The sequence below is a fragment of the Apium graveolens genome, chromosome 1 (assembly GCF_009905375.1).
Source record: "Apium graveolens cultivar Ventura chromosome 1, ASM990537v1, whole genome shotgun sequence".
NCBI lineage: Eukaryota > Viridiplantae > Streptophyta > Magnoliopsida > Apiales > Apiaceae > Apium > Apium graveolens.
The window spans coordinates 185,659,304-185,672,327 of record NC_133647.1 but is presented as its reverse complement, the minus strand read 5'-3'; the positions used below and the strand labels follow the sequence as shown (position 1 = coordinate 185,672,327).

Sequence of the window (13,024 nt, the reverse complement as noted above, 5' to 3'; positions counted from 1 at the left end):
ACATAAGTGATTCAATTGCAGTGAGTCGCGCAGAAGGCAAGTTTTTCCCATATTCTACTTTCAGAATAATGATATTAATTCAAATGTTTATCACATTTGCATTCTCTTGATTATTGTTCTTGATCACTGATATACACTTGCTATTCCTTTGTTCATATTTCATTTCGATTCTTGATTTCTCCGTTTCTTTGGATTCTTGATTCATATTTTATTGGTGACACATGGAGATTGATATATTCTAGTGTTTGGAATATATCAAAGCATACCGATTGTTCTGGTTGCTAAGCGATGGACTGGCTAATGATATTTTTGGGATTGAGTGTGTCTTAATCCTGAGGACCGGGATGACTGGTGCCTCGACGTGGGCCGTAGTGCCTGGGTACCCGACTGGATCTATATATTGAGATATGGATCTGCATTATATTCTGACTGATCAGCAGAATATAGATGCGAACTTATGTCCAGTTTAGTTCATTTGTACTCGCCAATAATGGCCTTCTTGTTATTCTCGTGAGGTTATATCTTTGCAGATATACCTGGAATGACGAATTCATTTAAAATGCTTTAACACTGTTTATATTTTGTGGACTTGTTGAGCAATTTTTGGCTCACCCCTTTTGTTGTTATTTACCTTATTGTTTTCAGTTAAGAAGGAATATGAAACCAATCAGGACTCGAGTGGTAAAGAAGCGGGTCAAGCCTCGGGATCCTCTCATACCCAAGGTGTTGATCCCAATCCAGGAAGAAAGCTTTGAATTGCTCAGGCAGGTGCAGTGTTAATAGATAGTGTGTGGGTTTGAATAAAAGTTGAACTTAGCTTCAAATGAATTAGACAATGGTTTGTAATAAAGAGAGTTTGTGAGATTTTGAATGTTTGGTTGTAATAAAAGCAGTTAGTGGTTCTTGTTTTCATACTTCAACCTAAAAAAGATCTTGGTTACTGTTAAAGGGGTTTAATTTCATTTCTTTATTAATTGATAATCAGATTGTGTAGGTTTGGTGATTAGCTAATAACCCCCAGACTTATACCCCGGGTCTGGAGGGCATTACAGGTTTGGCATCAGAGCTGTAGGTTTCGTCCCTGAAAACAAGAACATTAGGATTAAGATAGGATAGGGAGATCACATAAGATAGGGGATAGTCAAATTAGGAAGAATAGTGTTAGGATTTAGGTCAGATTAGAATAAGGAAGTATAAATCTTAGGATTGTTAGTGACTTTTTCTTTTCTTTGGTACATTATCAGATGGCATCTTCTGGTTATTCTGCGTCTTCCGAGAGGACAATCACTGGGCCAGCAGCACCAGTTATACCTCCAGTATCTGAGTATATATTTCCTCCTCTACCACCTCCACCACCATTGCCACAGGAGCCGGTACCACCAGTTCAGGGGATAGTTCATGACTCCATGGAGATGTTTGATCCATATGAGTTCTTTCAGCTGATGGTTCCTTTACCTATTGAGCACTAGTTTATACCAGGTATTGAGCAGGAGTTACCACCACCATCATTGTTACCTCCTATACCAGTGCATGCCCCAGAGCCGGACATAGTTCAGATGATTCCAGTCGAGGGGATGGGAGAGCATGATGTGGATCTACAGTTAGGTTTACCACAGCAGGGTGCAGGTATACCGAGGGTTCCTTCCCAGGAGTCAGTAGGTCAGGTTGCTCAGCCGCATATGGTACCATACCATGAGTATAGAGTTATGATGGATGATATGGAGTATTGGCGGGAATAGTGCCGGGAGATTATGCATCTGTTTGATCAGAGGGACAGAGGACCGTTAGCGTCCCTATAGCCGGATTATTATATGAGACAGCGATTGCAGTCAGTGTTGATGAACGCTACTTGGGAGCTGGATGATTTGACTCATGATGGACCTCCTTCTTTTGCAGAGTTCTACAGGGTTTTCCGCTTGGCACAGACTTTGGTCCAGGCTTTTAGGGAGGAGCTTAGGCATATTCCGCCTGGGTTTTGAGGCAGTGATAGTTTGAGACAGTGACTCCAAAGTACATATGTATATAGAGGCAGCATAGTATAACTGAGTGAGTAGTATGTATGCGTGTATCAGTAGTTTAACTTGTAGTAGTAGTTTAACTTGTAGCCGTAGTGATGACCAGTAGCCCGAGACCTTTTGTATCAAGCATTTACACCTGAAGCTGGTGTCACGCATATATATAAGATGAACTTTTTCAATTCCTTTTATTTAAATTTCAGTCTTTACAGTTTTACAGCATTTACTTTCACTTTACAGTTATCCATAATATAATTCTTGTTGAAAAAAAAAGAAAAAAAAAGAGAGAGAACAATTATCTTATTTAACTATTTACATTTCCAGTCTTTACATTCAGCAACTGTTTTTTTTAATAAACCATGTTATTAATACAAGATAAATTGTTTTCCTTACATATTGTCAATTGTTTATTAAACTGTTAAATAAATATCACCTGTTTTATTATCAGAAGAAGATGGCACCAAAGAGAAAGACTAGGGCTGAGACCTCTAACAGCAATTCCGAAGACCAGACTAATGAGACCATGAACTAAATGTTCCATCTGATGCAACAACAGATGGTAATGATGCAGCAGCAGATGCAGCATCAGCAACAACAGATACAATAACAAATATTACAACAGCCACCTCGTCCTGATCCTCAATTACCACAAGTATTACCTGTTGTTACTTTTAAACAGTTTCAGTCAGTTAAACCTCCAGTATTTGAAGGGTCTACTGATCCTATTAAAGCTACCACCTGGTTAAAAGAAGTAGAGAAAGCGTTCGCACTAGTGAAGATAGGTGAGGACCAGAAGACTGATTTTGCTAGTTACTTGTTGAAAGGAGAGGCGAATTATTGGTGGGAATCTAAAAAGGCTTTGGAGGGTGAAGATGTTATTGCATGGGATAGGTTTAAAGAGTTGTTTTTAGAAAAGCATTTTCCTCGTTATTGAAGAACCAAATGCAGATTAGGTTTCTTGAACTGAAGCAGGGAAATATGTCTGTGGCAGAGTATGAAGCCAAATTTACTGAGTTGGCTAGGTTTGTTCCGGAACAGGTTGACACTGAAGAGAAGCTAGTTCAAAGGTTTCAAGAAGGGTTACGCCCATGGATTCGTGGCCAAGTTACAGTTTTCGAATTGACAACGTATACTTCCGTAGTTCAGAAAGCTTTGATTATAGAAGGGGAAAGTGAAAGATCTCAGCAAGATAAGGGACAGGGAAGTTTCCAAGATCGCTCCAGCAGAAAGCCGGGATTTCAAGCTCGGGCAAATTTGAATTTTAAAAGGATAGGACAAGGTCCACAGAAGGCAGGTAATCATTTCCAAACCTCCAATCAACAGGGAATGGTCAGAGTTCCAGTGTCGTATTGCAAGACATGTAATCGAAAGCATACTGATGTATGTATCAAAAGGGATGTAACATGTTATCGGTGTAAGCAGAAAGGGCATTATTCTAACGAATGTCCAACAGGTAGAACAGCGGAAATGACTTGTTTCCAGTGTGGAAAGAAAAGGGCATATCGCCAGAAATTGCAAAGGACCAGCTATGGCAGCTAGTGTTCCGAGAGTGTTAGCATTACCCCCGCCGTCGCCTAATCAACCCAAAGCAAGAACTTTTAACATGACAATGAAAGAAGCGGTGCAGAGTCCAAGTGTGATTGCAGGTACGCTTTTGGTGAATTTCGTAAGTTCAAAAGTATTAATTGATTCTGGAGCTACTCGTTCATTTATTTCTGAAAAATTTCTTGATAAGTTACATTGTGAAATCGAATGGTTGGGCGAAACGTTAATTATAAAATTAGCGAATGATGACCAAGTTCCGGTAGATCGAGTATGTCCTGCGTGTGATATAGAAATAGCCGAACATCATTTTTCGGTAGATTTAATTCCTTTTAAGCTAGGAGAATTCGATATTATTTTGGGAATGGATTGGTTAGCATGTCATAATGCTCAGATAGATTGCGCGAATAAGAAAGTCAAATTGCGGACTGCGGAAAATGCAACGGTAATATTCAAAGGCGAAAAATAGCGGAAGAAATTTCTTACTGTGATGCAGACTAAACGATTGCTTCGACAAGGATGTGAGGCGTTCTTACGTGTTAGATACTGAAAAAGAAAATCCTAGAATAGAAGACATTCCACTGGTATGCGAGTTTCCAGACGTCTTTTCAGACGAGCTTCCAGGGTTACCGCCAGATCGAGAAATCGAGTTCGCGATTGATCTAGCACCAGGCACAAAACCAGTTTCAAAAGCTCCATATCGGATGGCTCCAGTCGAAATGAAGGAATTGTCAACACAACTGCAAGATCTTTTAGACCGAGGCATCATACGACCTAGTGTATCCCCATGGGGTGCACCGGTGTTATTTGTGAAGAAGAAGGACGGCAGCATGCGATTATGCATCGACTATAAGGAATTGAATAAACTCACTATCAAGAACAAGTATCCCTTACCGAGAATCGACGATTTGTTCGATCAGTTAAAAGGAGCAGCATGATTTTCAAAGATAGATTTGCGATCAGGCTATCATCAATTGAAGATTAAAGCTGAAGATATTCCAAAGACTGCATTTCGTACAAGATATGGGCATTACGAATTTTTGTTAATGGCATTCGGTCTGACAAACGCACCAGCAGCATTCATGGATTTGATGAACAGAGTATTCAAGAAATATTTGGATAAATTCATGATTGTATTCATTGATGACATCTTGATTTATTCCGAGACGGAAGAAGAACATGTGGAACACTTGAGGATAGCTTTGGAAATTCTGAGGAAAGAACAACTATATGCAAAATTTTTGAAATGTGAATTCTGGTTAAGAGAAGTACAATTTCTAGGGCATATCATCAGTAGAGAAGGCATCATAGTCGATCCAGCGAAGATTGAAGCTGTGTTAAATTGGGAAAGACCAAAGACGCCGACAGAAGTTCGAAGTTTCTTTGGGTTGGCAGGATATTATCGAAGGTTTGTTAAAGATTTTGCGAAAATAGCAACGCCGCTGACCAAGTTAACTCGAAAAAGTGAAAAGTTTGAATGAAATGATAAGTGTGAAGAAAGTTTCCAAGAGTTGAAAAATCGATTAGTAACCGCACCAGTACTTGTATTGCCAGACGAGCAAGGAAATTTCGTCATTTATAGCGATGCTTCGTATCGCGGGTTAGGATGTGTACTGATGCAGCACGGTAACGTCATCGCATATGCTTCGAGACAACTTAAACCTCATGAACAAAAATATCCTACTCATGATCTGGAATTGGCAGCGATCGTATTTGCGTTGAAGCTTTGGAGACATTATCTCTACGGTGAAAAATGTGAAATCTACACGAATCATAAAAGTCTGAAGTATATCTTTACGCAAAAGGAGCTGAACATGCGACAACGTCGATGGTTGGAATTGATAAAGGATTACGATGTCACGATCAGTTATCATCCAGGGAAAGCAAATGTGGTAGCAGATGCGCTGAGCAGAAAAGAAAGATTGAATCGATTAACTTCATGTGAAGAATTAACCAAGGAATTCGACAAATTGGAAATTGAGATTCGTATTTCCCATGAATCTGCAGAAGCTATCTACACTATGACTTTCCAACCAGAGTTGCTAGAGAAGATTCGCCGCTGTCAAGATGAAGTGATGAGTCAAGATGACGACCTGACGGGAGAAGAGATTATAACTCAGAGAGATAACGAAGGAATTTTATGCTTTGCGTCAAGAATCTGGATCCCTAATGTGGTAGAATTAAAAGAAGAAATAATGCGAGATGCGCACAGTTCAAAGTATTCCATTCATCCAGGAAGTACAAAAATGTATCGTGATCTGAAAGAAAACTTCTGGTGGCCGAACATGAAGAAGGAAATAGCTGAATGGGTGAGTAAATGCTACACATGCCAGCGAGTTAAAGCGGAACATCAACGTCCGAGCGGATTATTACAACCGTTAGACATTCCAGAATGGAAATGGGAACATCTAGCGATGGATTTTGTAGTAGGACTACCAAGGACAAAAGCAAATCATGATGCGATATGGGTAATCATTGACAGACTCATAAAGTCAGCACATTTTCTACCAATTAACGAAAGATTTTCACTGGACAAGCTAGTGCACTTGTATCTCAAGGAAATTGTAATGCGACATGGAGTTCCAATATCTATCGTGTCCGATTGAGATCCTCGTTTCAACTCAAGATTTTGGAGACAATTTCAAGAATGTCTTGGAACCAAATTGAACATGAGTATCGCTTATCATCCGCAAACTGATGGGCAAAGTGAAAGAACTATTCAAATGATTGAAGACATGCTATGAGTTTCTGTGATCAATTTTGAAGGCGGCTGGGATGAACATCTACCTTTGACAGAATTTTCTTATAATAACAGCTATCACGCCAGCATTGGAATGCCACCGTATGAAGCATTATACGGGAGGAAATGCAGATCACCAGTACATTAGGATGAAGTCGGAGAACGCAAAATTTTGGGTCCAGAATTAATTCAACAGACGAAAGAAAAGATTGAACTCATTCAGAAACGACTCCATGCAGCACAAGACAGGTAGCGCAAATATGCAGATCAAGCCAGGAAAGATATGGACTATCAAGAAGGAGAAAATGTACTACTCAAAATATCGCCATGGAAAGGATTGACCAGATTTGGCAATGATAAGTGGCATTTTATACCACTTAGTGCGTCTTAAAATGGCTTAAATTGGTGTCTTGAAATCAAGTATTTTGTGTATTTGATGCGTTTTTCTAGTGTTTATGCATTTCAGGGTATTAGTTGCATTTCGGGGGAGTAATCATCAAGAATAAGCCTTGGCATATGTTCACCATTGCGAGAGGAAACAAAATGGGCAGATTACGGCGAAGAAACGGAGCAACTCAGGATTTTTTCCAGTAGAGGCCTGAGCGCCCGCTCAGCAATGCTGAGCGGCCGCGCAACAAGCTGAGCGCCCGCTCAGCTATGCTGAGCGGCCGCGCAGGGTCGGGAAAAGAGACAGTTTATTTTAGGACTTCTAATTCTGTTTGGCTTCCACTTCTATGTAATCTGAGTTTTATGGGACTATTATATAAGTAGATTTGAGACGTTTTTAAGAGAGGAGATAGTAGTATTACGCAAGGAGCGAAGGAGATAAGGAAGAAGACCGATTTAGCACACCGCAACGAAGAGGAAGCATATTTTCTTGTGATTTTTGTTTCGTTGTAACGTGGATGCTAGTTTTCTTACTTTGAACTTATTTACTCTTGTGACGTACTCTGATTTAATATAATTAGTTTAGTTATTATTTTCTTGTGTTTGTTTATCATGATTTCATATGAACCCATGATGACGATAAGTGCTATTATGGGCTAATCGTGATCATGGGGTTGTAACGGATTTATTATGGAATTCTTTAGTAATTGTTAATACTTTAGTGTGTGATGATTGTATCATATCTAGTATTGGTTGTGCGTATTCGTCTTATGTGCGTCGCGAACATATAAGATAGGGTGTTAATCTCTTGTGAAGCGATGGTGGATCTTGAGATTTAGAACTTGCCATGCTAGCATAGGTTCATGTACGTTGTGCATGATTAGTGGGTAACTCTAACAGTTTTATTTGCCCTATGTAATCAAAAGGAATAACTTGTGCTTAAATCGTTGTGTTGTCAATTTCTGTAGACATATAGGAACTCAACATAATTGATGACTATTCAACTTCTATCTTGATTGTGGATGTTTGGTAGAATGGTATTAGTACAATGAAAGTTGGCTTTTATCAGTTTTGTGTTATTCGATTAATATCATCACTGTCACATACTAAAGGTAATAACAATGACTATTGAAGGAAGTAGTAATGAAGTTGTGATCTCATGAGTGTTTTATTATTGATAATTTGAAGTGTTAGTTAAGTGATTAATTAAGTAGTTAATTGTAGTTAATATTTAGTTAACAATTTTAAGTGTTAGTGTCTTAACATTGAGAAGTAATCATACATTGGTGAGTGAGTTTAATTAGACAATAATTTAGTCTGAGTCTCTGTGGGAACGAACTAGAAAGTATTCTATATTACTTGCGAACGCGTATACTTGCGTGAATATTAGCGCGTGTTTTCGCCCCAACAAGTTTTTGGCGCCGCTGCCGGGGACTCGGTGTATTTGTTTAGTTTATGTACTTACCATCATTGGTCATTAGGACTCAGTGATTAGGACGTAGTAGTTACTTATTGTTTCCGGTTGTGTTTCAGGTACTTTAGTAAGAGTTTATGCAAACTCGTTCTCCTACTCGCAAGAGGACTTTAGATACAGCTGAGGAGACAGACGAAGTTCTTGATATTCCGGAGAAGTTAGATTTTGAAGATTCGGATTCAGGAACTGAGCGGAAAGAACCAGTAAACATGGGTGATCGTATTGTTCAAGCTGATCCAGCTCTTATGGATTTTTCTCGGCCAAAAATTGATGACATCCAGTCAAGCATTCTTCATCCGGCTATTCAAGCTAACACCTTTGAAATCAAGCCGGGCACTATTCAGATGGTGCAGAATTCTGTTTCTTTTGGAGGAGCGGAAACTTAAGACCCCAACATGCACATAAGGAATTTTGTCGAGATCTGCAGCACTTTTAAGTATAATGGCGTGACTGATGAGGCTATCAAGTTGAGGCTTTTTCCATTCTCACTGAGGGACAAGGCCAAAGACTGGTTACATTCTGAACCAGCTGGGTCCATCACTATGTGGCAAGATCTTGCGCAAAAGTTTCTGGTGAAGTTTTATCCGATGGCAAAGACTGCTGCTATGAGGAGTGCTCTTACTCAGTTTGCGCAGCAACCTACTGAATCTATGTGCGAGGCTTGGGAACGCTACAAGGAAATGTTGAGAAAATGTCCACATCATGGAATGCCTGATTGGATGGTGATCACTGGTTTCTATAATGGTTTGGGGGCCCAATCTCGGCCCATGCTCGATGCAGCAGCTGGAGGCGCCCTATGGGCTAAAAGCTATACTGAGGCGTATAATCTTATAGAGACTATGGCTGCAAATGAGCATCAAAACCCAACTCAGAGGATGACATCAAGTAAGGTAGCAGGTATTCTGGAAGTTGATGCAGCCACCGCTATTGCAGCCCAGCTCCAAGCGCTATCAATGAAGGTTGATTCTTTGGCTATATATGGAGTTAATCAAATAGCTATGGTTTGTGAGCTTTGTGCAGGTTCTCATGCTACGGATCAGTGTTCTCTTGTCAATGAATCTGTTCAGTATGTGAATAATTATCAGCGACAACAGCAGCCTGTGCCAGCGACCTATCATCCTAATAACAGAAATCATCCAAATTTCAGCTGGGGGAATAATCAGATTGCTATTCAGCCACCATATCAGCAAGGAGTGAGTAAACAGTTTAACCCACCTGGATTCCAGCAACCACAGCAGTATGCTACCAGGTAATCATATCCTCAACAGGGAAGTACAGCTGCACCTACTAGTGCTGATTTTGAGGAACTTAAGCTGTTATGCAAGAGTCAGGCGGTTTCTATCAAGACCTTGGAAAATCAAATCGGTCAATTAGCCAATGTAGTGCTCAATCGTCAACCTGGCACTCTTCCCAGTGACACGGAAGTACTAGGCAGGAAGGAAGCTAAAGAGCAAGTCAAGGATATTACCTTAAGGTCTGGAAAAGTTGCTGATGCTAAAAAGGCAAAAGAAGGAGAAGCTAAAATTAGAGATGAAGAATCTAAGCAAAAGGAGAAAGCGGCGGAACCAAGGAAGACTACTGTTGAACACACTCTGCCTGAGGCTAATACAGGGGAGAAACAACTCTATCCTCCACCACCTTTTCCTAAGAGATTGCAGAAACAAAAGCTGGATAGACAGTTCGGGAAGTTTCTGGAGGTGTTCAAGAAACTTCACATCAATATACCTTTCGCTGAGGCTCTGGAGCAAATGCCTAGTTATGCGAAGTTTATGAAGAGTATCTTTTAAGGAAGGTGAAACTGGATGACCTTGAGACCGTTGCTCTCACGGAAAAATGCAGCGCTGTTCTGCAGCAAAAGTTACCACCAAAACTGAAAGATCCAGGTAGTTTCACCATTCCTTGCACCATTGGCAATTTGACTTTTGACAAGTGCCTTTGTGATTTGGGAGCAAGCATTAATCTGATGCCGTTATCGATCTTTAAAAAGTTGGATATGCCTGATCCAAAACCCACATACATGTCGCTATAATTGGCTGATCGTTCCATTACTTACCCAAGGGGCATAGTGGAGGATGTGCTCATCAAGGTGGATAAGCTCTTCTTTCCTGCAGATTTTGTTATTCTGGATTTTGAGGAAGATAAGAAGATTCCCATAATCTTGGGAAGACCTTTCTTGGCTACTGGCCGTACCTTGATAGATGTGCAAAAAGGTGAACTTACTATGCGGGTACAAGATCAGGATGTGACCTTCAACATATTCAAGGCAATGAAATTCCCTACAGAAGATGAGGAGTGCTTTAAAGTGGATGTGATTGATTCTGCGGTCACTTCGGAACTCGATCGCATGCTAATGTCTGAAGCATTGGAAAAGGCCTTAGTGGGGGATTTTGACAGTGATGATGAAGATGGCAACGAGCAATTACAATATCTGAATGCTTCTCCCTAGAAGCGAAAGCGGGACATGCCGTTTGAATCTCTTGGTACTGCTGACCTCAAGAATGCTGAAGGAAAGCTTAAACCATCAATAGAGGAAGCACCTACCTTGGAGCTCAAGCCATTACCTGAACACTTGAGGTATGCTTTTTTAGGTGATGCATCTACGTTACCTGTTATTATTTCATCTGACCTTTCAGGTAGTGAGGAAGACAAGCTCTTAAGGATTTTGAGAGAATTTAAATCGGCTATTGGATGGACCATAGCAGACATCAAGGGGATAAGTCCTTCATATTATATGCATAAAATTCTGCTAGAGGAAGGTAGTAAGCCGATTGTGGAACAACAGCGTAGACTGAATTCTATCATGAAGGAGGTGGTGAAGAAAGAAATTCTGAAATGGCTGGATGCAGGCATCATTTATCCTATTTCTGACAGCTCGTGGGTAAGCCCCGTACAGTGTGTACCTAAGAAAGGAGGTATCACTGTGGTAGCAAATGAAAAGAATGAGCTCTCCCCACTCGAACAGATACAGGATGGAGAGTATGCATGGATTATAGAAAATTGAACAAAGCCACAAGGAAGGATCACTTCCCTCTTCCATTTATTGATCAGATGCTTGACAGGTTGGCGGGTCATGAGTATTTTTGTCTTCTGGATGGTTATTCAGGGTATAATCAGATTTGTATTGCACTAGAGGATCAGGAAAAGACTACCTTCACTTGTCCATTTGGCGCGTTTGCTTTTTGCAGAGTTTCATTTGGGTTATGTGGCGCCCCGACCACTTTTCAGAGATGTATGATGGCTATATTCTCTGACATGATTGGAAATAATGTCGAAGTGTTCATGGACGACTTCTCCGTCTTTGGACATTCATATGATGAATGTTTGAATAATCTGCGCGTTGTACTCAAAAGATGCGTGGAAACTAATTTGGTGCTCAATTGGGAGAAATGTCATTTTATGGTGCGTGAAGGCATTATTCTTGGGCATAAGGTCTCTAACAAGGGTCTGGAGGTGGACAAGGCCAAGGTGAGAGTCATTGAAAATCTTCCACCACCTAATTCTGTGAAAGGAATCCGTAGTTTTCTTGGTCATGCGGGTTTTTATCGGCGATTCATCAAGGACTTTTCAAAGATATCTAAGCCGTTGTGCAATTTGCTTGAGAAAGATGTGCTTTTCAAATTTGATGATGAATATTTGGCAGCATTCGAGACTCTCAAGAAGAGTTTGATCACTGTACCAGTTATTACAGCACCAGATTGGAAAGAACCGTTTGAGATGATGTGTGATGCGAGTGATTATGTGGTAGGTGCAATTCTGGGACAGCGCAAGAAAAATCTCTTCCATGTGGTCTACTATACGAGTAAGACTTTAAATGGAGCCCAATTGAACTACACCACTACTGAGAAGGAGCTATTGGCTATAGTCTTTGGTTTCGAGAAATTTCGGTCTTATCTACTTGGTACAAAAGTAACAGTATTCACTGATAATGCGGCTATTCGTTATCTGGTTTCCAAGAAGGATTCGAAGCCGAGACTCATTCGTTGGGTGCTTTTACTTCAGGAATTTGAGTTAGAGATCAAGGATAGAAAAGGGACTGAGAATCAAGTAGCTGACCATCTCTCTAGGTTGGAGAATCCCAATTCTACTTCATAAGATAGGACATTGATCAATGAATCTTTTCCGGATGAGCAGTTGTTTCCAGTTCAGGAGGAAGAACCATGGTTTGCAGATATTGTAAACTATCTCGTCAGCAATGTAATGCCTCCTAATTTGACCTCCGCTCAAAAGAAGAAGTTTCTGCATGAGGTGAAGTGGTATATGTGGGATGAACCATATTTGTTTAGACAGGGAGCTGACCAGATCATCAGGAGATGTATCCCGTTCTGTGAGACGAGGGGATATTACGAGACTGCCACTCCACGGTTTATGGTGGACACTATGGTGGTGAGAAGACGACAACTCGTATTCTGCAAGCAGGTTTTTTTTGGCCTACTTTGTTCAAGGATGCTCATCAGTTTGTTTTAAGGTGTGATCGTTGCCAAAGAGTGGGAAATTTGACAAGGAAGGATGATATGCCATTAAATGTGATGCTTGAAGTCGAGGTCTTTGATGTTTGGGGAATCGATTTCATGGGGCCTTTTATCTCGTCTTGCAATAATCATTACATCTTGCTGGCAGTCGATTATGTCTCCAAATGGGTAGAAGTTAAAGCTTTACCGACAAATGATGCAAGGGCAGTGCTAAATTTTCTTCATAAGCAAATTTTCACAAGGTTTGGAACACCTCGGGTAATCATAAGTGATGAAGGGTCGCATTTCTGCAACCATAAGTTCACTTCTATGATGCAGCGTTATAATGTGAATCATCGAGTGGCTACTGCCTATCATCCACAAACAAATGGTCAAGCAGAAGTGTCTAACAGAGAGA

General features: G+C 40.5%; 1 non-coding gene across 1 annotated transcript; it reads right to left on the bottom strand.

Annotated features, from left to right (window-relative positions):
- Positions 1 to 8,760: 8,760 nt before the first annotated feature.
- On the bottom strand, positions 8,761 to 8,867 carry LOC141683561 (small nucleolar RNA R71). Its single transcript, XR_012560354.1, has one exon. It is a non-coding gene; the product is annotated as a small nucleolar RNA R71 (small nucleolar RNA).
- Between the last annotated feature and the right edge of the window lie 4,157 nt (positions 8,868 to 13,024).